Source organism: Lissotriton helveticus, chromosome 1_2, assembly GCF_964261635.1.
Source record: "Lissotriton helveticus chromosome 1_2, aLisHel1.1, whole genome shotgun sequence".
Taxonomy (NCBI): domain Eukaryota; kingdom Metazoa; phylum Chordata; class Amphibia; order Caudata; family Salamandridae; genus Lissotriton; species Lissotriton helveticus.
This window is the reverse complement of record NC_136058.1, coordinates 131,205,431-131,232,606: the sequence shown is the minus strand read 5'-3', so window position 1 is coordinate 131,232,606 and position 27,176 is coordinate 131,205,431. Positions and strand designations below refer to the sequence as shown.

At 44.0% G+C, this 27,176-nt stretch overlaps 1 protein-coding gene across 7 annotated transcripts in view; it reads right to left on the bottom strand.

Moving 5' to 3' along the window:
- Positions 1 to 27,176, bottom strand: part of DAB1 (DAB adaptor protein 1) — a 964,054-nt gene that overhangs the window by 178,163 nt on the left and 758,715 nt on the right. The window lies entirely within an intron of this gene.

The following is a 27,176-nucleotide window of genomic DNA, read 5'->3' as shown; positions in this document are numbered from 1 at the left end:
CTCAGATTAAACCCGTCTGAAATTATCAAACTATGTTCCATGTTTTTTGTATCTATGTTAAATGTCCATTTGAGGTCATTATCTCATATGTAACCTTTGTATTAAGCTCAATTTTTCGGTGGTGCTAAAATAGTAAATCATAAATGAGTTAACTTTCTAGCATTTATTCAAACTAGAGTTTTGAAAAAAGGCGTTTTAGAAGTGTGTTTCTTTATCAATGTATATTGATTGGTAGGCAAGTTCATACAGTCTATTAAACAAATGTGCATACATAGAAAGATGAAACGAACAACTGTCAAACTCAGCAACAAAGACATAATCTCTATATTTGTCAAAATCATATTAAACAAACCAATCAAACTCAAACAGTACATTTTCTAAATGCTAAATGTTATAGATTTCACCACACCAGCAGTCTTGTTAACATGATTAATTTAAAGATGTCTTTTACATGATGTACTCATGTTGATCCCTTTAATAATAATTACAATTTTGTATTTCATTTGCTGATTTTCCTAGAGTTGATGTCTGAATCTATATTGATTGAAGAAGGTATGTTTTTAGAACTATCACAAAGGAATGTTAAGTAAAGCTAGGCACCGATTAAATTATGTAGTTCAAGAACTATAAAAACAATTACTCAAGAACCCAGTAAGCAGAAAGAAACATATGTGCCTCAATTTAATTAGTTTACTCTATTTTCAATTGAAGAAAATATGAACTGTTATTTGTTGTACATTTAGTCAGTGCGCCATTGCATTTTAGGGTTGTACAGCATAAACCACATTTGGGACATACATACGTCTTATTGAAAGAAATTGGATTATTTGTCAAGGGGAGTGACGACCCACCTTGAGTAATAATCACAGTCCTTGTCATGGTGATCCCTCAAAGTGACTAAATGAACCCAATCTTAACCCCCTGGTAGCTACAGCACAGTGCAGATAGGCGTAACGTAGGGCAATGTGTAAAGCATGTATGAGGTACCAAACCAGTTACAAAGTCAAAACATCATGAAATATTAATCCCAAACCAAATTAGAAAAACAAAATAAATATTAACATATAAAATTACATATAAATGACAAAAATCCAATGGGGGAACTGGAGATACATTAAATAAAAATTGCAAAAATGTTATGCACTACTCAAACTCAAACCTGAGGATCACAACGTGGGACCATCTCACCACACAGACCACCACCACCATCATAAGCTCCATTCACTCAGGAGCACCCTGGGACCCCTGCCCTCATCACATTTTCAACCTGGGGAACAGCACAATCAGCAAGTTACTCCCCTCAATCCACAACACATCCATTACCTCTGCCTCCTTCCTAGTGGAATGGAAACACGTGGACGTCAAGCCACTCCTTAAAAAACCTCCTACAGATCCTGCAAATGTTCTGGCAAAGGCAATCTACTAACAACTCACAGACTACCTTCAGAACAACAACCTCCTGCCCCCAACCCAATCAGGGTTCTACTCAAATAACAGCCCACAAACTGCCCTACCCAGAGCCACCAACTACATCAGGTCTCTCCTAGACCAGGGAGAAACCACATCCCTAATCCTCCTTGACCTCTCATGAGCCCTCAACACCAAGTCTCACTACACCCTCTTAAAAAAGACTCCACCAGAGGGGGGTCGAAGTGGGAGCTGTCAAATGGATCACATCTTTCCTCACTGGAGGAACCAAGAGCATCTGCCTCCCACCCTACAACTTGGGCACAAGTTACATCATCCGCGGTGTTCCCCAAGGGTCCTTACTGAGCCCAACACTATTCGACACATACATAGACCCTCTGGACAGTCTGATCAGATCCCAAATCATGACCATCATATTATATTTGATGTCACTCAGCTCATCCTCTCCCTATGAACACCAAATCCAGCTTTCACAGGTGCATGACCAGCATCACCAGCTGGATGCAAAACAACTGCCTCAAACTCAACACCGAAAAAACAGAGGTACTCATGTATGGAAGCAACACTTCCCCGTGGGAGGACTCCTGGTGGCCAGCTTGTTCTCCCCTCCCACACCCTGAGAACACCTAGGAACCTTGGCATCATAGTTGACAGCAACACAGTGTCCTCAGCCTGCTTCCTCTCTCTCTGCATCCTCCGGAAAATCTTAAAGTGACTTCCCAACAGCAACAGATGCACCATCACTCAGGCCCTCATCAACAACTGCCCCGACTATGGCAATATCCTCTACATAGGGGGGACCTCTCACATGCTGAAAAGACTTCAAATTATCCAGAAGGCAGCAGCCAGGATCATCCTTAACCTTCCGAGGTGAACCCACATCACCACTCACCTCAGAACACTCCACTGGCTCCCCATCCACAAGAGGTGATAGTTCAAAATGCTGCCCCATGCCTACAAGACCCTCCACAACAAGGGACCAGCCTACCGTAACCACTGGCTGAACTTCCACCAACCCATCAGACATCTACGCTCAACATCCCTCTCACTCGCCCACACTCCCTTCGAAGCAGGAGCAGTGACCGCTCCTTCTCCCACTTTGCCGTCAAGACCTGGATGGGGCTCTGCTTCCAGACCTCCTCACCCCTGCAGGAGTTCAAAAGTGAGCTAAAAACCTGGCTGTTTGATTGACCAGGCCCAGCAGCAGCAGCTACCCCCAATGCCTGGATACCCTCATGGGTTACAAGCAGCGCTTTACAAATCTGAATTGATTGATTGACTAAAAGTGGTTAACTGATCGCAATAGAGCGGAACCAAGATGTGATTTGATGCCTACCTCATTGCATTATGTTAGGTAGAGAAACCAGGTTCATCCCAGTCAGAGATTTTATCTTAGGACTTGTCCTAAAAAAATGAAAGCACAAAATATTCAGTGAAGTAAGGCAGCAGTCTGTGATTTAAGAGGGCTCCAAAAGGTTGGATATCCATTGAACACACACACTGTGCAGTCGTTTTTTGTGGCAAAAACTCAGAGCAGGAGAAATTGGAATTTATCCCCCAGAAAAGCCCTCTCATCGGCCAGATACTCTTGGTGTCATACTCGGTCACTTCTCTGAGCTCAGAATCCTTCAGTGGGGCAAGGCTGCAGGCTGAGGTCAAAGAGGGCTCTGTGAGACCGGACACCTTCTATGTGAGATCCCACTGAATCAAATTTGCTGCTTCAGAAAACTCTGAGTGGGATGAACCTGAATCTGAAGTCCAATGGCAATGCACCTTGGTCGAAACAGCTTGCCAGGTTTACCTCAGTTCTCTGGGCACATCAAAGTTGAATTGATGTGGTTACAATGGGCCTTATTTATGAAGGTCTTGCCCCGCCGATGCGTCACTTTTAAATGGGAAAAAGTGACGCACCAGTTGCGCAAGGCCTTCATAAATGAGGCCCTAGATGTCCCTCACGAGTCAAATGCAAATGCTTGATGAAAGGGTTTCAATGGGTTTGCATTTGACTCGTGAGGGACATCTAGTAACGACTAGTGGAACTGCAGCTTGATGTAAGAATAATTTCAATGCTTTGCATTTGACTCGTGAGGGACATCTAGTAACGACTAATTGAACTACAGCTCTTTGTAGAATTATTTTGATATTGGATACTATAATATTCACTTCCCACTGCTAATCTCGTCCCATAATGCTTTGCAGGACCTTTGGTTGGGATTGTTTCTTTGCCAATAACTGTGCTCTGGGTGGTCCTATGGGGATGGGACCACCACCGAAGTTCAACAAGATGTGCTTTTTGTTTATGCTCTTTGTGTTCAAGGCATCTGCTTGGTCCTCCCCCTAGGTTAGAGGGGACCCCAAAATCATCACCTCTCTCATTGCCTAATGTTTTAATTGAAAAAGTATACTTATGTGAATTGGTTTGTATGCTTTTTAGCATGTAAAATTGCTTTATCAAAGCATCTGAGGATGTTGTTAATTTAGCTGCTACGCTACGTGATTAAGCACAATTTTTGTACTGCGCTACGTGATATTTGAGGTGTACCAATTAGTACAAACTATGCATGCACTGTTAGTATAGCGTAGTACTATGCCCAGGGTTAATTTCAAAGATACTGTCTCCCCTCATGCACAAAGAACTTCACAATAGCCTATTGTGACTGCAGACAGACTGGGACCAGGACAGGAAGGCAGGAAATTCCAAACATTTCTGTGGGAGGTAAAGCCCAGATGCTTCTTCCATTTCAACCTTTAAAATTGAGTATTTCTGGTTCTAGTGATTGGATTTGTGTTGTTTTGGTAATAAATAATTTATTACATTTGAATCTATTTTGCTAAATTTATGGGAATTTGTCTTGTGTTGTATTTTTACTTTATTGCTGTTTGTGTGCTGCATAAATGATTTACATATTCCCTCTTACTTAACACTTGCTGCTTTTGTGTCAAGCTACAAGTGTAAGTAAGTAAGCAATTTTATTTTTTCATAGTTAAAACCAGTGAAATACAACCAAGTTAAAAAAGCAAGATAAAGTGGATAAAATACATGAAACTATACCTAAAATAAAATGTATAGGGCAGCAGTTACTTAACAAGGGGACTGATTTGTCAGTGTCTTCAGACTCTGCCTTGCATATTAGAAAGTGCAAAGGTGTGGTGCATTCATAAGAACAAATAGAAAAAGCCACTTTGTTCTGCCCATGGAGATGATTCAGAGTTTAGAGTTGTGGGCCTGGGGCATAAGGTGTGGTGGTTGTGAGACCAGTTGTAGATTGTAGATTAGAGATTGTAGATTAGAACTGGAAGAATGTATTTTCTGTCTCTTGACATTTTCTTTTCTATCAGTGCAAGGAATTATACCAGCCTGCAGTTGAGCTGCGGATCCTCTGCTTTGAAGGAGGCCAACACTGCCAGTCTCCGTGTGTGGACCCCTCTTGAGTGGAACTGAGTTTTGAGCACTCGGATCCAGTCACCCTTCAGCTCATTACAGATGTAGAGCAGGTGCGTGAGGTCTTCCGTAGCTGAGCCGCATAGTCGACAGCAGTTAGAAAATTATACACTTTGCCATGGCGGGAGATGCTGAGTTGAGGGGAGTATTCCCAAACAGTGGTTTAAGAATTTGTCTTTTACCTTTCTTGAGTAGCCTAGACTGAAGTATTTTTGAGGGTTAAGTGCTCCGTATCTGTTGATTGACATCCATGCATAACTGCAGCCTTAGAAAGTGGCCTTGTCTTCAAACAGTGGTAGGCGTTTTATTGATTTCCAAACAACATTTTTGAAGACGACGTGACTGGTTGGAATGTCACAGGCCTGGGTTAGCCCAGTGTTTGAAAGGGATTCTGGAAGAATGTTTCAGGCAGGCGATGTGCTTCAATGCTGCAGCTCTTTCTATGAAGGATGAATCAGGGTGTTGACATCGGCGTTTCTGATCTTGCTCCAGCAGACAAGGAATGTACCTTGCCTTGCCAAGGACTGTTTTGTTAGACCGAAATCTAACTGGATCTGTGCTGCCGAAGTGTAGTTTAGAATGCTGAATATGAGACTGTAAGCCTTAACTTGTGTATTGTCTAGAGTCTTAGCTTCTCTGCCTCTCAGGGCTTCACTTCCTTAGGTGATTGCTGGTAGGACTTTTGATTGAGTTACCTGGAGAGGAGGAGTCAGTATCAGTCCTGTGAGCTTCAATTTGAGGATCCTCATGGTCACTGCCAGTGTCATCCTTTTCTTTGATTGCCTCCTTCTGCGTCACAAACTGACCCCCTTGCCAACTTCTATGCCTATTTACTTATAGATTGTCATGATTGGATGCGTATAGTCCCCAGATACCGGACAGGGGGGTTTCTTCTTGACACAGTTGATTGTCATTGTTTTTCTTTTCTCTAGATTTTTTTTTTATTATTTGAGTTTTAAATAGCGCTGGCTAGACACGGAGGTATCAGAGCGCTTTACATATGGATCCACACACGTACAAAATTACATCAGTTACAAGTTACATCAGTTACAAGAAAACATTTAAAGAGCGTTGGAAGACAGAATAAATGGAGCTTAGAAGGGTAAGGGGGTGGGGTAAAGGTATTGGAGGGAGAAAGGACGGAGATAGGAAGGATAGAGAGACGAAGGAGAGTCTGCCCAACATCCGGCTGGGAAGGTGACGGGCGAGGGGGAAGTCCACAGCCCATCTCCTCTATAGCTATCAGGTAGGGCATCGGTCAAGCGGCTAGGTCTCAATGAGAAAACAATTAGAGATCAAAGAGGAGGGATAAATGGAGCATACAGAGCAAAGTGGGTGGAGTAAAGGGGTAGGAGGGAGAGTACTACGGAGAGACGAAGTAATGTCTGCCCAATGTCTCGCTGGGTAGGTGACGGCTGAGGGGGTAGTCCAGAGCCCATCTCCTCTATAGCTATCAAGTAGCTCCACCAGGCATCGGCCAAAAAGCTAGGTCTCTGACGGTCAGCAGTAGGTTAACAGATTCGGTATCCATAAGGGTAGGCCTGAAGGGGGATGTGTTCGAGGTCTGGTCGAAGTCTGTTTTTTTTTTCCCTCTCAGTTGAGTAGCACGACATGGAAAGGAATCCAGTGGCAGCCATCTTGGTGTCAGGCAAGGGATTAACAGATAGTAATAAATAGGGCAAAGGAGGGCTTATCACTTCATGGTTTGTTTCACAGATGTTCCCCCTCCTTCTGGTTGCACCTCCTAATTGCCATGACGTCTGTGACGTTGTGCCCAAACAAAGACTGAAACAAATCCCATAGCGTGTGCTGCAATGTGGGAGCCCAGGCACCATCTTAGGGTCAGGCAGCTCCCTTAAGGTTCTCCGCTGCCTATGCCTGTATTGCATTGAGGAGATGTTGCATGTCTACAAGTGTGTCTCACCAGGATCATATCGTATGCATGCAAAAAACTTGTTGGCATAGTGCCCTCCAGTCTAGGGCCATGTGAATTGCTAGAGTTGAGAAACTGCATCAGGTCCATCATTTAGAGATGTATTACTGTGGGGGCAAGCACAAACCCTTGTTTTAGCCCTTTGGTGGTTGGCACTTGTCTAGAAAGGTGAGTGCCTTCACCCAGTTTCAGCTGCACCCAGGTGACTGTGTGGAGTAGGATCGGCATGTCCAACATAGCCTAGTCTTGTCTATGTCATCAAAGGCTGCTCGGAAATCTGTGAAGAAGATATGAGAGGCTGCTTAGAGCTTCTTGCTGTGCTTGCCAGAATGTTGGTAGTTGTGCCTGTAAGTTTGGAGAAGATGGTTTGGTTGAATGGAATGATGGAGTTTGCTGATGCCCATGCTTGATGTTCCTCTAAAAGGGGGCTTGCAAAATACTTTGCCTCATTTACGATCAGATCAACCAGGTAGTATTATTTTTGGTGTAGCCGTGTCTCCACTTTTATATACTGGGGAAATACAGAGCCTTTCCAGGAGGCTGGGAGTTCTGACCTGCTTGAAGAGGGCCGGCAGGATTCTGTTAAGTCCAGGTGCCCCATCTCTCCTGCCTTTGGCGATTTGTCATTTGATGGTCATGATACGAGAGGCTCCTGAGTCATGCAGATTATGGCTTATTAGAGAAGGAGTATCACTGCATTGTTGGTCATTTTTGGGTGGTCTGTGCTCACTGTTTTTACTGTCTGGCTCGGGGATTGAAGGTGAGCTTTAATAAAGTCAGCCCAGATCTTTTCCAGGAGGTAATATATCACTCCTTCCTGGTCTGGGTGCATTATTTTGTTTACTGTTCCCCAGAATTGAGTGCTGTGGCAGATTAGATGTCTGAGAATAGTTTGGCCCTGAAGTCATCTTCTTGAGTTCTATTGATGTTCAATTTTAGTTTTTTCCACAAACTTCTTTGTTCAAGGAGTATAGAGTTGAGGTAGAACTCCCCGAGTTTGTATATCAGCAATCTCAATTTGTTGTCTATGGCTCTTTTACGTTGTTTCAATTGAGTGTGGTGAGCAATCAAGATTCAACCTGCTTCCCTACTGTTTTTGTGGAATCTTGCTTTGGTTGTCATGGCGAAGGAGTTGGCTAGGTTTGGAGTAAAGCTTTCCCAGTCAGTCAGTGAGGCTACCTACTGTCCTTTCATGTGCTTGTAGTAAAACCTTTGCCAATCAAATGACTTCCTCTGTGTTTGCTAGAGCGGTTTTGATTCTCTAGAAGTTGATCGTGTAAATTGAGTGTGGAACTTCTGTTGATGATTTAGGCACAGGAGCCTCTGCTAGGATTGACTTGTGTGGCCTGTGGTCATTGTGTCCTTTGTCCCCTAGGCAGAATGCGGAGACTCTGTGGAATAGTGAAAGCAAGATGAATGTAAAGTCTAATATTGAGCAGGTTGACACAGAGTAGAAAGAAGCTGCCAGCAGGTAGTCCTCCGGGAACCTACCATTTGATGTCCTAATGTTGATGTACTCCAGGTCTTCCAGTAGGCATCTAGCTGCTTGTAGAGACTGCTGCTTTTTTCTGGGATATTCCAATGTGAGGATTTTCCTTTAAATGTGTCTTCCTCTGAGGAGCCTAAGCGATGTAAATGAGTTTAGGGGTGTTCTAGGTGCTTATGTGTGCCAGAAGCAGATTCACTAGATGTTCTGAGTCTTGTTTTGTGTGCTTCACGTGTATTTTGGTGTTGAAAATGATCACCTCCTCCTTGTGCCCATCTAATGTAAGGCTGATCTTGACTGCTATGATGACTGTTAAAGGAGCTACCAGTGGGTTAGGCACAAGTTAATTTAGTAAACGTTTGTGATACTCCCTGAAAATGATTGTGACTATGGTTTAAGAAGGGCTCCCACCCTCCTCAATCAACAACCCAATTTCTGATACTAAACATTTATTAAAAATCCAACTTCATCATTGAATTGGGCATCAAATAAATATTACAAAGAGTGGTTGAATTATTTTTCTAGCTGGTCCCCACTTCGAGATAGCAGACTTATGGCCTCATTTAGATCCGAAATGCGTTGATCTGACCCAGCTAGTTGGAACTGATATTAAACTGTATAAACAGGGCAATCAGCCTGTTGGTAGCCCACAACCCTGACTAGATTGTATTGGCAGGCGCTTGATGTTGACCACCATAAAATATGGTGCCGCCATGTTGTTTATTTCAAATGAAGGACTGGTCAATTTTTGTATTGCCATGTACTGTCATCCAATTTTGGCTTTTGTATAATTGTCTAAATATTTCACTGTCAGTATTGTGCAGTTAAATAATCATAACTGTTTTTTCTTCTCTATGTGACATAACTTTATGTGTTAATTATTCGTTTTCAAAAAAGTAACTGAATAGTGATGGTGTAATAAATCACCAAAACCACCTTAGTTCCGAAAGTGGTTTATTTAATTTATTTATTGTTGATCCAATTTGCACACACAAACATTTTTTCGGTAACAATTTGTTGAGGTCTAGTTTGGGTGTAGTTATAGGCCCAACCCCTATTTGTTCACAACTCATTTAGATCTCAGCAGATGAAATACAAACGTGACAGAATCATGTACGCCGTAGTATGATCTTAATAGGATATAATGGAATCATAATATGGTGGATGAGATATCCATTATGTTTGTTAGAGACTATTCCTCTCCGTCCGAGATCGAAATCAGGGCCTTAATATTTAAAATTTGTACCATGCAAATTATCTTTTGGCTTCAAGGCTCCATATGGGTGACTTATTGATAAATAAAAGAAAGTGGTTCTTTTGACAAGCTGGACTGGAGTCTTAAACTGCAGCAGTCAGGCTAAAATGGTATGACTGGCTTAATCTTTTCCTCGTCGCAATACTAGATGGCCCAATAAGTGCTGCAGTCCAATAAGTGCTGCAGTGGCATGTAGCATTCCATGCCATGGGCACAGTTCCTAAGCCAATTAGCAATTTTGACATGTTTAGGGGCACAGCACATAACCTGGGCACTAGACAGCTCTGTCACAAAAAATGGGTGTGAGAAAGCAAAAAATTGCATTTTCTCACAGGAGCTTTATGTCCACTCCATCCATATAACAAGTTACATATAGCAGAATTTCTATATCACTTTCTCATACTTGTAATGACACATACTGGTATATGAAAGAATGACCTGTCAATCACACAAATCTTCTCAAGGCCTTCCTATCCACCACTTTGGTATAGATAACAGCCAAATGCCATACATTTATCGTCATGCAAGCCAAATATCACAGTATGAGTTATTAATAAATGACAACCCTTATATTCTTGTCCTTAAACTAGATCCCTGTGTGATAATATTTATATATTATGCTCTGCTTGGCTTTATTTTCTCTGCTATCTCTTCCAAGGTACTGACATTACGGTTTTGAGGTCAATTAATGGTTTCCCCTTGCTTTAATAAAAGTAGCATTGAACCACTCATCCCCCAACAATTCCATATGCATTTGTAGCTATCCTTCAGCTGAAATTTGCATAGTCTCAGGTTATCTCACATCTATTTTGTTATTTAAAAAAATGTGTTTTTAAAAAAATATATGGTTTCTTCTGTCACCATTGCCTTTGTTCTACTTCATATGTTGCTCACCCTCTAAAAGACCACTGAGTCTTAACTGCCTTAATTTCCCTTCATTAATTAACTTGGTTGGGTATGGGTGCACCCAGGGAAATGTTACCCCATAGGTTCCGGAGTGCCCAAGAGTCTCTCCCATCCTATAGCTAGTGCTAACCACAAATATGACTCTCCAAGGCAGAGTCTTTACAACACTTTCTCAACCTGTTAAAGAACTGAAGAAGGACTGCACCTGCTGTTTGAGATCTGTAAGGAGACCTGTAGGGCTCCGTCTGCTCCCACTCATACCTAGAACAGATAATTGGACTCCTAGGGTCAGTTGGCAGGAGCCCAATCTGCAAGAGTTGCAACTGGACTTGTACTGGACCCTGCTTTTGGACTCTGCATAAAAACCTGAGAGTCTCTAAGGGGCATATTACCAACAACTAGCGATAATTATCGCTATGTTGGCTTAGCGGCAATATTTTTATCGCCGAGCTGCGGCGATTTTTATCGCTTAGGAACCTTGCTATTATCAAGGTTTATCTCCTAAGCGATAAAAATCGGCCGAAATGCATGAATGTCGCTGAAAAGTCAGCGATATTCATGCATTACCGAGCTAATGCTGTTAGCCATGTTATCCACCTACCATTGGATAACATGGCTAAGAACTGCTCAGGGGCAGGTGTTAGCTTTTGCAGATATTCGCGCTTAGCGCGAATATCTTCAAAAGTTGGTAATAGGAGATAGCGATGTTAGCTACTGTTTCCAGTCGCTAACATCTTGGCACGCCCACTTTGCATGTCATTAGTGATAAATTTCACTGACATGCAAAGCGGGGCCCATGATGGTCGCTATCTCCTACTAGCTGTCGCTAACTGGTGTTAGCGACAGCTAGGTAATAGGGAGATAATTTTATCTCCGCTTTCTTGGCTTTTAAAGCCAAAAAAGCGGAGATAAACCCCCTTGATAATATGCCCCTAAGTATCTCCCAAGAGCTGCTAGGGGTCCTATAAGTGTACTCCTGTGGTTGTTTGGGCACAACAAGAATGTTGGGTAATTTAAAAAAATGTTTACTCCAGCGCATCAGCAGCACGTACTGGAAAAAATATCCAGCAGTTCAACAAAATAAGATTACATTTCAGCTTCATCCTGCGTGGAGGCCTGAGCTTCTTAAAAAAAGACACTAAGATTTTTTCTGTGTTTCAGTGAGAAATCTCCAGAGGACCAGTAGGACTCATGTATCCGGACTTCAGTTCAATATTGGTGACTATAGATTCATTGTTGGTCTGCTCGGGAAGGAATTTTCTTCTGATCTTTTCTGAAATAGGAGAATTTTTTCCCCATTTTTGACTTCCAGACTGATATTAATCCACCTGGTGTATTCTACATGGGCTCCATCAAGGGCAACCTGAAAATGCACCTTAGTCCCAGTCTACAACGCCCATTCACTTTTATTACTACTTTAATGGTTCTTGGCACCGTTTCACTTAAGTCTTTAAAGTCCATATCCACTGTGGATTTTTGGTGTCATTTAGTTTATTACATGTCTCTCTACTTTTTAAATTAGAGTGAGATTTTTGTGTTCGGTGGTAACACAGGTCCAACTACCTTTTTCAGGCTTTAAAATGACAATAATCACATCATAGCACTTTGAATCTCTTGATCTGGGTGTGTGATACAAGTTCGAGGAAGAAATCTCCTGATTTTCAATCTTCGAAGGTGTCTCCCCTGGAAGGCTCCGAGGGGCATATTACCAAGCAATAGCGATAATTATCGCTATTGCTTGGTTAGAGACAAAATTTTACCGCAGAGCTGCGGCGATTTTTATCGCAGATAAACCTTGGTATTACCAAGGTTTATCACAAATGCGATAAAAAACGGCCGCAATGCATGAATATCGCTGAAAAGTCAGCGATATTCATGCATTACTGAGCTAATGCTCTTAGCCATGTTATCCACCTCCCATTGGATAACATGGCTAAGAACCGCTCAGGGCAGGTGTTAGCTTTTGGAGATATTCGCTCTTAGCCCGAATATCTCCAAAAGTTGGTAATAGGAGATAGCGATGTTAGCGACTGTTTCCAGTCGCTAACATCTTGGCACGCCCACTTTGCATGTCATTAGTGATAAATATCACTGACATGCAAAGTGGGGCCCAAGATGGTCGCTATCTCCTACTAGCTATCGCTAACTGGTGTTAGCGACAGCTAGGTAATAGGGAGATAATTTTATCTCCGCTTTCTTGGCTTTTAAAGCCAAAAAAGCTGAGATAAACCCCCTTGATAATATGCCCCCTAGTTCCCATAATTTACTTCCATGGGAACAGCCACCGTTATAATAAACAATCTCCAGGCCAATAAAAGCTTCACCCTAAGGTTAAAATTAATCTTTTATTGAATAGTCCGACCTCAAAAGTGAATATTTAAACGAAGCAATCACCACAATTTGCTTCTCTTTGTATGTATCATATTTTTAATTAGCCCACGGACACCCGGGATTCAAAAATCTCCGTATCCAGCCGTATATCCGTATACAGATGGATATCATTTTAAAGCCCGAAGAAGGTGGTTGGACCTGTGATACCACCGAAAATCGTCGCTTCTTGGTCATTTTTAAGTTAAATTGGTCTTTTTAAGGAATGCATTATATGTGAGATTAAAGTCCTTAAAAGCCTTTATGGAATGTTAATGTTAACTCTCAACATTTTCGCTCACTTTGTTTTTAACATATATTATTTTGTGTAGAATATTGTTTAATAACTTTGAATGCAGTGTTGAGGGAGTCCTTTTGAAATTTAGAGTTGTCGGCTCCTTTCTTTTTAATTAGTTTTTATTGTTTTATAATGACCTCTGAATGTACAATAAATAAACATTTTTACATTTGATTGATTGGCTATTGTGATAGGCTCCTGTGGGCTGAGTGAGTAGTGAGAAGTTGATGTGTTGGACTTGTGATTTGAGTGATAAGTGAGAAATCGGTTTGTACAATTTTGATTTCCCAAAGGGATCTATCTTTTTAGACATTGTGTCAAGTGGCGTCCTGTCCCTTTCGCAGAGTAGGACCCCTCTCATTTGTTTTGGAGTGAAAATATATACATATTTACTGAAATAAACATTGGACATAGGAAATTTTAGTAGGAAATAGCATTAAGAAACTGTTGTAATTCATTTTTACACACACAAAACCATAGAAATTCAGCAGTTATATTTATAATTATCTAAAATAGCTATAACTCGTGCCCTAACTCACACCCTAGCGACATGATGGGTGTTATGATCATAATTTCTATTTTGTAACCTGTCTTGTGTTTTCCTCACCAAGTACTGCTGTATTGTGATTCTTCTGCCAGCTCCTGCTGCTCTAAACAACAGAATCATTCTAGAGGCTTGGCAGGGGACCTGGATAATTCTTGCTGAAGTTTTTAGATTGATAAATGAGAATGCCAAAACTCTGTTGTTAAGCCTGCTGAGTCTTGCAATTTTCATTGTCTGCGCAAATAAATGTACGACCTGAGGTATATGGTTTGGAATGGACACAAAATAATTTACGTAATGTAGTGTTATACTCTACAATGTAGTCACATCATGGAGCCAGTGCTATTGACAACATCACATGAATGCACTAAATAGGCGTGAGTCCACTCTATGTCATCACAAGAGCCCACATTTGTTTTAAAGCAATACAAACTTAGCCATCATTTTGAACAACAGATTTGTATATAACCACCAAGCAAAGTGCATCAGCTAACACAATATATTTAGGCCCATGGCCTTAGATGAGCCACATCTACAACTGTGTGTTTGATTTTCACCACCATGGACATGAATTAGAGCATGGCTGTAAAGAGAAACATCCACAATGTAGCAGCTTCTCTATTTTGATCTCCTGCATTGTTACCACTTGTGGAAAAGTGGTAATATTGGTTCAGTTATCTTCTTCCATTTACACATTCACACTTGGGGAGTCATTGATACATCCACTCACGCGTGTGCTGGTATGGCTGCAGGTATTCCATATATGTGTATTTATCTTCATATGTGTTATTTTTGAGTGCTAATGGCCAACTAACAGAAAAGCCATCTGTTTGCCACTGTGTTTGCCGAGTTTCAGAGGTAGCTCTCCAGTGAACGGCAGTAGATCTGCCACCTAATCTACAAATGCTGATTCTGCACTATTGAGGGCAGTGGTACAGCAAAAAAAGAAGTTCATGGAAACGTTGGTGAGACAGACAGTGAATAGAAAAGTATGATATCCCCAAATTACTGAAAAACACTCCCAGGTTATTAGTGGAGCCAGATATATGGGCAGAGACAATATACCTCTTCTATGGTATTTACCTTTCCAGTGTAGGCAGTTTGTAGCAGAAATCAGGCCATCTGACACTGCCATTGTCAAATTATTTCCCCAAGATGGCTTCTCCCATGGCGGTAGCAACTTTGGTGGAAACCAGTGGAAACTATAAGCGCAGCAGACTTTACACCCTAGATGTTGCAGAGTGGGTTATCCTGGCACAATGTTGTATGAAAAATCCACCAATACAACTCTATAGCAGGCTCCAAATATTGAAATACATTTAAAAAGTTGCTGTGTTCTGATTTTCTACAGTTCATCCATAGAGACACAGCAACATATCTGAAGTCAATCATATACATATATAAATGCATGCAGACAGCCCAACAGACACCTATATAAAAATTCAAAGTAAAAACATATAATTCTTCCAGGTAAACATAAATACACAGACACACACACAAAAACAAAATAACACATACAGTCACACACATACAGTGATTGATGAAACATCTGCAGACATAAATGCTCACATAGTAGATTGATCGATGCAACCATGTGTGCATGAATGGAACAATGGATTCCTAAGTGCGAGTTAACATATAGTTTAATAGTAGCAGATGATAAAAACCAAAGTTCCAACCAATGCTATGTTGCTTCTTTTCCACTAACCACCATCCACCTCAGCTCATCATCACTTTCAAGGGATGTCCAGCATGTGTTCTAGTGCAACTCCATCCTCTTCAATTTACTTGTTCCATTATAAGTGGAAAATCTTTTCCCCTTTTCCCATCTACCACAGTCTAAGAAATGAAGGGGCATATTCACAAGCCCCTATCGCCACCACAACGTCACTTTCAGTGATGTTGTGGTGGCGATAGGGGCCTCGCCTTATTCACAAGGCAGCGTTAAGACAATTAAAGCGGCTGGCCCTGCCTTGTGAATAGGCCCTCTTTCACGCTATGTTTATCGTGAAAGGGGGGTGCAGTGGGTGTTGTGGTGGGTGTTCCACCACAACACCCATTGATATTTACGCTGCCCCGTATTCACAAGGGCAGCGTAAATAGGAGCTGACGCCAAACTTACAACCAGGAAAACCCTGGTCTTAAGTTGGCGATACAAGGAGAAATGCTTTATTTCTCCTCTTTTTTGCATTTTCCATGTGCTGCCTTGTGCAGCACACGTGGAAAATGCAAAATGCAAAATGCCATGGTTTGTTTATATACAGGAAGGTATCCCTCCCTGTACATAAACAAACCTTTTCAAAAAGATTCAGTTTTGTAGCTTACATGTAAGTGATAAACTGGCATTTTAGGTTTGTCTATGTGCTGGAAGGGACACATTTATTTTCTGTACATAAACAAACCTCCTTGCTTGCAGACACCCTTGCACTGGTGCAAGGGTGCCTGCATTGGTGCTAAGTTGTGAAAGTTAGTGCCATCGCAGGGGGAAAAACAAGGCTGCACCATGTCCTTGTGAATATGGTGCAGCCTTGCTTTTCTGAAGTGTCGGAGAGAGGCGTTAAGCCAAGAAGGCTAATGCCTCTGTCCGCCACTTCCTTGTGAATATCACCCCAAATGTTTCCAGGTGTGACAAACATGTCTTTTGTCATATGATCTATGACCATTCTTCCGACCCCTGTTGAAATGAAGAAGGTAGAGCAAATATAGTTCACTGTTTTTGGGCATGTCATTGCATTTTTGATCCCACTATGTATGCTTGTTCAATGCCCACTGTATCTTCCATGAAACACAATACTCTGCTCTCATTTCTTTTCCATTTCTAGGACATATATGTTTATGTTGCATGCCCTGTTCTGGAGACCCTTTCCTTTCACATGCCCGTATTTTTTGTTTTGCCTTGGTCAGCCTGGTTTCATAGAGACGCTTTCTCTGTATCTATCTTTAGTTCACATGATACAGTGGACAGCGTCTTGATTATCCAATGGAAATATGCCTATAGATAACTTAAAGACCTCCCTTCAGTTATTTCTAAATTGTACTTAGCAGCTATGCAGGAAACTATAAGTCACAAGGGTGTGCCGGCGGTCCTCATTATGCACTTTGACTGTTGATGCTGACATTATGCCAGCTCAGCTGTGCAGCCTATTATTATTTGCAAAAACAACAGGTGATGGTCAGAATGCAGAACAATGTCATACATTCACCCCAGTACAGAGATCTGGGCCTAAATCCATCGTTTTTTTGCTCACCATGCCATTCCAGTTTGAACCCAGCCATATGCAAATCAGTCTTGACCCTGTGCCCCATGGGAACAGTCCAGCCCGAATTGCCAAGCCAGGTCCTCCCTGGACTGGAAACAAGCATCCAAGGACCGGTTCCGGGCTTTCAGCCCTCATCAGCCTGGATAGCTTGATTCCAGTGGCATGGAGAGCACGGGACTCACGTATGAGCATACCCGTCCCACTCGGGGTGACAAATGCAAAAACAGCAGGTGATGGACAGAATGCAGAACAATGTCATACATTCACCCCAGTACAGAGATCTGGGCCTAAATCCATTGTTTTTTTGCTCACCATGCCATTCCAGTTTGAACCCAGCCATATGCAAAGCAGTTTTGACCCTGTGCCCCATGGTAACAGTCCAGCCTGAACTGCCAAGCCAGGTCCTCCCTGGACTGGAAACAAGCATCCAAGGACTGGTTTCGGGCTTTCAGCCCTCATCAGAACGGTGAAGGATTAAACCCTGATCTGTTGACTGGGTGTGAGTGTTTGATGCTCCGTCCATCACCACCCTCTTTTGTACCGCTTTGTTCGCCATAAGTTGGCAGGGTATGCTCAGACGTGAGTCCCTTGCTCACTTTGCCACTGGATTCAAGCAAGCCGGGCTGAAGACGGCTGAAATGCCAGAAACCGGTCCTCGGAAGCTTGTTTCCGGTCCAGGGAAGGCATGGCTTGGCAGTTCGGGCTAGACTGTTCCCATGAGGCACAGGGTCAGACTGATGAGAGCGGCTGTTATGACACGGGTGTGTACCCTTTCTTTTACACCCCCAAATAGAGATGGGACTTAAGCGATTGAAGAAAATGATCTGAGAATCACTGTTCCCTAAAAGAAGAGGAGTCCTAGACCTCTCAGCAGCCTTCGACACCGTCTGCCACCGCACCCAAATAGACCGCCTCGACAACACTGGAATCCAAGGAAAGACCCTGGAATGGATCACCTCGTTCCTCTACGGTAGAACCCAGAGAGTCCGCCTCCCCCCTTCCGCTCCGAGAACACAGAGATCATCTGCGGCGTACCCAAAGGATCCTCACTCAGCCCAACACTCTTCAATATCTACATGAGCCCCCTCGCCACCATTGCACGCAAACACAACATCAACATCATCTCCTACGCCAATGACACCCAACTGATACTCTCCCTCACCAAAGACCCAGCCATCGCCAAAACCAACCTTCAGGAAGGTATGAAAGAGGTAGCGGACTGGATGAAGCACAGCCGTCTGAAGCTCAACTCAGACAAGACGGAGGTCCTCATCCTCGGACAATCCCCATCAGCCTGGGATGACTCCTGGTGGCCCACGGCACTGGGCACCGCACCGACACCCACGAACCACGCTCGCAACCTGGGATTCATCCTGGACTCCTCCCTCACGATGACCAAGCAAGTCAATGCCGTTTCATCCTCATGCTTCAACACCCTGCGCATTCTCCGGAAGATCTTCCGATGGATCCCCACCGAAACCAGAAGAACAGTCACCCATGCCCTCGTCACCAGCCGACTGGACTACGGGAACGCCCTCTAGGCAGGAACCACGGGCAAACTTCAGAATCGTCTCCAGCGCATACACAACGCCTCCTCAGAACTCATCCTCAACATCCCTCGCCACAGCCACATATCCACCCACCTGAGAGACCTCCACTGGCTCCCCGTCGACAAAAGGATCACGTTCAGGCTGCTCACCCACGCACACAAGGCCCTCCACAACACGGGCCCCGAAAACCTCAACAGCCGCCTCTCGTTCTACAGCCCCACCCGCCAACTCCGCTCCACCTGCCTTGCCCTCGCCACCATCCCAAGGATTCGCAGAACCACCACTGGAGGAAGATCATTCTCCTACCTGGCAGCGAAGACTTGGAACTCCCTCCCCAAACACCTACGACTGACCAAGGACCATCTCACCTTCAGGAAACACCTCAAGACCTGGCTCTTCAAGCAGTAGCAGCACCCCCCCCCTCCCTCAGCGCCTTGAGACCCTCACGGGTGAGTAGCGCGCTTTATAAATGTCTTGATTGATTGATTGATTGTCATAGCGCTGTCAGCTTTATTGTTTTAGCTAATCGCAGCTTGATGATGTAGCAGTTCAGACATACTAGTCCTTGACAACAAATAAATAAAGTCTCTCAGAATGCTTTCTGTTTGCCCTTCATAAGCTTGACTCGTACGAATAACAAAGAATTTCATAATCAGTTTATGTTCCTTTTGTCATGCATTGTCTATAACTGTTCAATTATTGATTGTGGCAAGATAATCCCATACGCATAGATTTTGTTCTTGGTGGTGTCTAACAGATGCTCCCGTGTTGATGAGCATTGATGAGCGTATCAACGCGGTGACCTCTTTCCTCTATCTTACACTTAGATTGTGGCCATTTTGCATTTGCTTTCTTTTCTGCAAAAACACATACTCTTCATCCTCTTCTGACCTATGCTCACTCATGTGTTCTGGGTGTGTTTGTAAGTTTAAGCTAATGTTATCTTGGACTGTTCATACGTGACGAGTGGATTTGTCCTTCTTGGTATTTTGTGATTTCGGCCCAAGCTTCTGCATACTTTTGCAAAGTGGTTTAACTTTCTGCTGGTGTTCCCTAGTAACGGGCAATCAATTCTTGATGTTGCTCCAACTCACAATTTGAGCATGCATGGGATATGTGAATTGCATGGGCATTGTGTTTTTCGGAGTCTTCTTTTAAACCACTGTTGCGACCTCTTCTTTGATTTTCAGAGGGGGCACAAGGTTGTTACTTTAGTGAACACTCCCTCCATTTGTTTAGTCCTGCTGTCTGATAGCTCGTGTGAGCCGTTGAGAACCAACATGTCCTCCTGCTTAATTCTTGCTCATGCATGATGAGCTGTTGCAATACAGATGACTTAGACCCTCTTAGGATCTGGGCTCGCTGTTCTTATTTCGGGTCATCACAGGGACACATGCTAACCAATTCATGCAGCCATGCAGAAAAGTAGTCCATGGTTTCGCAGTCCCTCTGTTTTAATCTACCGCAGCTTGGATTCTTTTTAGTCTAGATCAATTTGTAAATTGAAATGGTCTTTGAGAGCTGTGACATCTGCCTCATAGTAATCTTTGTTGCCTGTGGAAGGGAGATTTTAAAAAAATTGAAGATCTCTTCTTCTGGAATTGTAGTGGGATAGGCTATTTTACAGTGTTGCTTGTCTCCCTTGTGACTCTTAAATAATGTTTTAACATACTGAGTCATATCGTCTATCTTGTGCTGCTGTTGCTCAGTTCATCAAATTGCTAATTGGGGCAGCGTGCCTCTGATGGAGTGCTTTGTAGCACGTGGTCAGCCCACCCCATTGATGGGCATACCATTCAATATTGACCATTGAATCATCAATGCAGGGTTGTGAGAAGTCGGGTTATTGGCTGAGGAGGGTGGAAGCCCCACTTAAGCAACAACAACAATCCTCATTAGGGTGAACCACATAAGTCACTAAATTAATTTGTGCTTAGCCCTCTGGTAGCTTGGTACAAAAAGGTCAGACTAAACTTAAAGGCAATGTGTAAAGTTTTTATGCAGCACACAAATAGTTGTAAAGTGAAAACACAACACACAAAAAATCCTAAACCAATTTAGAAAATAATATCATTTTAATAAAGACAATTAATACAAATCTAACAAAAAATCTAATTAATAGTACGTGAGAAATCGACTGTTAAAGCTTCTAGTGAATATTGCACCTAGAAGCACCTAGCGCCACTCGTGGTCATCTGGTCGCACTAGACCAGGGAGGGGGGGTCACAACTTCAGGACAACTGCAATGGAGTGCGGGCCGGCTACAGGGATAAGGTTAGTCCCATTTAAAAGTTACCTTCTCTGACACGTAGACTTAGTTTACGCTGAAGGAGCCTGGAAGAGCAAGTCAAGTGTCATGGCTGGTTGTGGTGTAGTGTGAACAACCAGTTGAGCGTTGTAGGCTGTTGTCTCTGTAGTGCAAAGAGCTGGTTGGGTGTTACAGGCACTAATTGCGGGAGCTCTGCTTTGGCGATCACATGGACCGCCATTGCTCTAGTGTGAAGGGCAGCTCTTGCATTGCTGGTCATTGCTAGCAGTCACTGTCAGTGCACAGGGCAAAGTTCACAGGAGTATTACATTGGCAGCCCATGTGGGCAGCAGAATGTTCGGTTGAACAGGCCAGTTCACGGTCATGAACAACCCATACATCAGGATTTTCACCTTTTCTTTAGGAGGAGTACCTTCTGATGACAACTAGGGTCCAATGCCTGATGGTTATGTTTTTGGTGTCAGGACTCACTCCAGCATATGCCAGCAGCCATCCGCAGGGTGCAATCAATTAATCAATCAATCAATCAATCAATGAACTGCCAGGGCATTTTAAACTTAATCCAACATGTCCTGCATTTCAAATGTCAAACACCCTGCCTTGGGAGCTTTCACAGCCTACCTTTGGGGTAATTTATAAGTGTTAAAATGAAGGTTTAGGCTTGGTAAAAGGTTTATTTTGTCAGATAGAAATAGCAGTTTAAAACTGCACTACAAGCTGCAGGGGCAGGCTTAAGACAAGTTTTAAAGTGCTACTTTAGTGGGTGGCAGAAAGAGCACTACAGGCCACTACCAGAATTTATTTTACGGGGCACTGGGTACACGTAGAACCATTTATTTACAAGTAAATTAAATGAACCAATTAGGTGTAGGCCAATTTTACCAAGTTTTAAAGAGACAGCACAAGCACTTTCGCAATTGTTAGCAGTGGTAAGGTGCACAAAGTCTAAAGCCAACAAAAACCGAATTCAGCAAAACGTTTGAGGGACTGCTCCCCAAGGGTGCCAGGTCTAACAGTGGCCATTAGCGTGTTGTGCGCCATCTTTTGTTTCATGCATTGTGTTACTCGAAAAACAATATATCAAACTGGTAGCACCTTCTCCGGCCCCAACATCAGCACCGCCATCCCAGAAGGATACAAGATCCGGAGGAAGGACCTCCTCAACCACCCGTGAGGGGGCCTCGCCATGGCCCACAAGAACACACTCGGCCTCACCACCTCCAGCAAAATCTTCCACTCCACCGAACACCTTCAGTTCCAGATCCAGACCAGCCCCAACTCCATGCTCCGCGTAACCCTAGTTTACAGATCCCCCGGCCCGTGGGCCCCCTTAACCACAGCCTCATTGCACCCCACGCCATAGCCTCAATGAACTACATACTTATCGGCGACCTGAACTTCCACCTTGACAACCCCAGGAACCCCAACTCCACCACCCTGCAGGACAACCTCGCTAACATCGGAATTAAGCAAATCATCACCACACTGACACACAGTGCAGGACACACCCTTGACCCCATCTTCGTAGAAGTAAATAGCATCCACTTCACTCACACAACGCAACCCCCATGGACCGACCTCCACTGCGTACAGTTCACCTTCAACAAACCGAAAGCACCCAAACCAACCCCCTGACCCCCCACTAAGGAACTGGAGCAAAGTCACAGACGAGCTACTCAACTCCACCCACACCCAAGACACTATAACCCAGCATCCGATGCCAACGCCATAGCCAGAGAACTCCACACCTGGATCGCCAACTGCACAGACAAACTTGCCCCACTACGCAACACCAAAAACACCGCCCCAGGAAAGCCACCTGGTTCACCAGCGATCTTCAAAAAGCCAGATGCACCTGCAGATGCCTGGAGAGACGTCAAGACACCCAAAAACCACACCATCAACAAGGACGCTATGACGAACTACCACAACCAAATCAGAACTACCAAAACGACTTTCATCCACAACAAAATCCTCACAAACTCCACCAACTCCAAGGAACTCTTAACCGTCATGCTGGAACTCGCCAACCCCTGCAGCAAAGCCACAGACATCACCCCGTCCCAAGACCTGTGAAACAAGCTTGGAACCTTCTTCCACCTCAGGATCAATAACCTACTTTATTCAATATTATTTCATATTTGTGTGTAAGTATATATTTATATGTACATGTATAAACACACATAAAGAAATATTATTGAATAAAGTACCTACAAATTACAGACTACATTTAATTTTACTTTGATTAAAACATATTTAGAATTATTACTTAAGGAAATTTGTGAAAAGCAATAGGTTTATATAAAGAAATAAGTATTTGTAAAGAGCTAACTACTCACCCTTACGGGTCTCAATGTCCTGGGGGTCGTTGTGGAAATTAGGTGAACTATTGCACAGAGTCACATGGTGCTGAGCTGAGCTGCCACCAGAGCTGGGGATCGAACCATGAGCCCAGTGCTCCAAAGTCAACTGCCCTGGCCGCTGCACCACACCTTTCCACATAAGTTATTAGGAGTGCAACAAACATTGGAGAAAAAAAAGGGGGCAAGACAGTTCACCAGAAAAAAATTGTCTCGGTAGTTTTACCCATATAGAGAGAAAAGTGGTGATAATAAACAGTGTTTTGTGTGGTTTACCCCTTCAAAATTGAAAGACATTGATATATTTGAACTGTTTATGATTAGTGGTTATATATATATATGAATACTCGTTGTGGGGGGTAGAACACTCGTTTTGGGGGGAGAATCACCCCTACCTGCTCACTGCTGCCCACAGGACATTTGGGAATCCTTGATGCTTCTCCCCCGCCGCCGCAGAACTACAGGATAGTGGCTGCCGTGGGGTGGGGAAACTACATCCCCCAGACTCCTCTGCTGCTACTTCCGCCCCCGGAGGGGATAGAAAAAGGACAGCCCTGGTGGAGTGGGCGCTCCTTTTAATACTCGTTGTGGGGGGTAGAAGCCTAGTTTTGGGGGGAGAATCACCCCAACCTGATCATTGCTGCCCACAGGACTTTTGGGAATCCTTGATGCTTCTCCCCCGCCGCCGCAGAACTACAGGTTAGTGGCTGCCGTGGGGTGGGGAAACTACATCCCCCAGACTCCTCTGCTGCTACTTCCGCCCCCGGAGGGGATAGAAAAAGAAGGACAGCCCTGGTGGAGTGGGCGCTCCTTTGAATACTCGTTGTGGGGGGTAGAAGACTCGTTTTGGGGGGAGAATCACCCCTACCTGCTCACTGCTGTCCACAGGACATTTGGGAATCCTTGATGCTTCTCCACCGCCGCCGCAGAACTACAGGATAGTGGCTGCCGTGGGGTGGGGAAACTACATCCCCCAGACTCCTCTGCTGCTACTTCCGCCCCTGGAGGGGATAGAAAAAGAAGGACAGCCGTGGTGGAGTGGGCGCTCCTTTGAATACTCGTTGTGGGGGGTAGAAGACTCGTTTTGGGGGGAGAATCATCCCTACCTGCTCACTGCTGCCCACAGGACATTTGGGAATCCTTGATGCTTCTCCCCCGCCGCCACAGAACTACAGGATAGTGGCTGCCGTGGGGTGGGGAAACTACATTCCCCAGACTCCTCTGCTGCTACTTCCGCCCCCGGAGGGGATAGAAAAAGAAGGACAGCCCTCGCGTAGCGGGCTCGCGCGCGGGCTAAGCCCGGGCAAAGGGCGGGCCCTCAGAGGCATGAGGAGGACGGGACGGGCTCCGCCACTTGGTTTTCCCGGAGGAGGTAAAGCCCATTTTACATACTGTTCCGGTCAATAGTATTACCCCAACAAACTCTATATTACCTTGTCCACATCCAAGCTATATCATGAACCAGAAAGGGGTTGCCACAAAACTAGCGCCTCGGCCGACTACCTGTCTGAGGTCGCAAGATAAGTACATAAATAACATAATGCTACCCTTACCTATAGAGGCGGATAAAAACAACTGCCACCAGCCTGTAGCCAGTCTATCTTGTAATCACTCTCCTCCTCAACCAAACAATACAATGTGTAGTCTCTCACTGTTGGAGGAATTAAACTGTTTGTGTAAGACCAGTTATGTCCCTGCAGGATCACCAGCCCCTCCAAATAATATTAATTTATTAACTACAAATGAGAGAATGCTGGAACCTTTCCCTATATTTTCCAAAACAAATATGCAATGTCGAGTATTCGTCCGGGCCACACCTAACAAAAGTAAGGAGGACGGGGATAAATACAACGAGATCCAATCGAAAGTACAATTAATACAATTTGAATCCCCAACCTCGAGTCCAACCCCCATCATTCTTCCCCAAATCGGAGAGGTGGCAGATAAATTAGACGACCTTGCTCCCTCCTCCCAGAGTGCCCTATTGTCAATGATCGAACAACTGATCAAATCCACCATAGACCCCCTAATCGATAAAATAAAAATCCTGGGGGATAGATTGGCAGGGATTGAGGAAAAAATAAACTCTAATCTGTTAACCTCTAGCCATGCTTCTATACCCCCCCATCCTTTGACAACTGTTACCTTAAATAAGCCCAAATTCGAGTATCAGTTCCCACTAATCTTCCCCTAAACATTTCTAAAGCCTCTCTTAATTCCACTACACCGAAAAATTCTGTCCCCAGGGTAGAACGAAACAGGGTTCTCAGAATGCATCTACCCCCAGAAGCAGCTCCGTTTGTATGCATCCTCTCGGGAGTTCCGCAACTAAAAAAGGGTAAAATAGAGAGACAGGATGACCTGTTAAATAAGGTTCAGTTTTGGTTATCAAAAAATAGACCCCTGCCCCGTGACTGTCACGGTGGGATTGTGAGCGTAAGGAGAGTAGGTTGGCTGGGCCCCCTTCCGAAAAACATTATTGGTGACCTGATACTAATAAGATTCAGAAGCAGAAACATTGCCCCACTTCTTCGAACTTGGCAACCTAAAGAAGGGAATGGTCCCATATCCATCTGGGACCTACATGACTTCTATCCCAGCACATTGTATACTCGCGCCGCTAGGCCAACGACTGCGGATTGTACCAGCCTGGGTAGAGGATCTTGTTTACCGCTTGTTTGTAGTATTTCCGCCCCAAATAGATCTGAAATACCGTTTAGCATTTTTTAAATCACTGTTACCCCTTGCACATTCCCTTTTGATGAAAAGGAAGAACTGATAACATGAACATTGTAAAGTATGCTATTGGTAGGAAGTTATATTCATAGGATGAGCAAATGTTTGTTTATTCTTTTATCTTGGAGATATCTGTGTTTCATATGTATGTACCTTATTTTTAATTACGAATGTATTTTAAAATTGCATGCTTTTATGATTTTATACAAAAAATCGAATAAAGCTTTTTGGAATTGGAATTGGAATATATATATATATATATATATATATATATATATATATATATATATATATATATATATCAAGTCAATGCAGGTTCGCTCCAAGTGAGTAAGACATCCCAGGGAAAGTTCAAAAGGCTTTATTGACAACTTGCCAGCACAGGAAAATCAGCAGTGTCCCCTTCCAAAGTTCTGAACGCCGGACGCGTTTCGGGACCACTTCCCTTCATCTGCGGCGTGGTTTGTGAAGAACCGCTTGCAGCAAACCAACGCGCACCTGTGATGATAAAAGCCTACCCTCCAGGGCGTGGCTAAATGCAAAGCCTGCTGGCTCTTGTAGTGCGCGCTAGCTGTTACCCATGTGGGTGTGCGAACGGTTCATGAATAGTTCGTGTGATATCCCAAGTGGGCAGAGGGGGAGTCTCACTGACGTCCTGTGCCCTGCTCTGTAGCTGCCATCCTTCTCAGCAGGCGTCGTCCTGCACGAACATCTGCCAAATCCCTGTTCCTGTGATCCCAATACCAAAGCAAATGGGCAGGACCCGCTCTTCTGCGGTGCATCTTTAGCTCGCGACCGAGCCGGCCGCTTAAATCAAGTCAATGCAGGTTCGCTCCAAGTGAGTAAGACATCCCAGGGAAAGTTCAAAAGGCTTTATTGACAACTTGCCAGCACAGGAAAATCAGCAGTGTCCCCTTCCAAAGTTCTGAACGCCGGACGCGTTTCGGGACCACTTCCCTTCATCTGCGGCGTGGTTTGTGAAGAACCGCTTGCAGCAAACCAACGCGCACCTGTGATGATAAAAGCCTACCCTCCAGGGCGTGGCTAAATGCAAAGCCTGCTGGCTCTTGTAGTGCGCGCTAGCTGTTACCCATGTGGGTGTGCGAACGGTTCATGAATAGTTCGTGTGATATCCCAAGTGGGCAGAGGGGGAGTCTCACTGACGTCCTGTGCCCTGCTCTGTAGCTGCCATCCTTCTCAGCAGGCGTCGTCCTGCACGAACATCTGCCAAATCCCTGTTCCTGTGATCCCAATACCAAAGCAAATGGGCAGGACCCGCTCTTCTGCGGTGCATCTTTAGCTCGCGACCGAGCCGGCCGCTTAAATCAAGTCAATGCAGGTT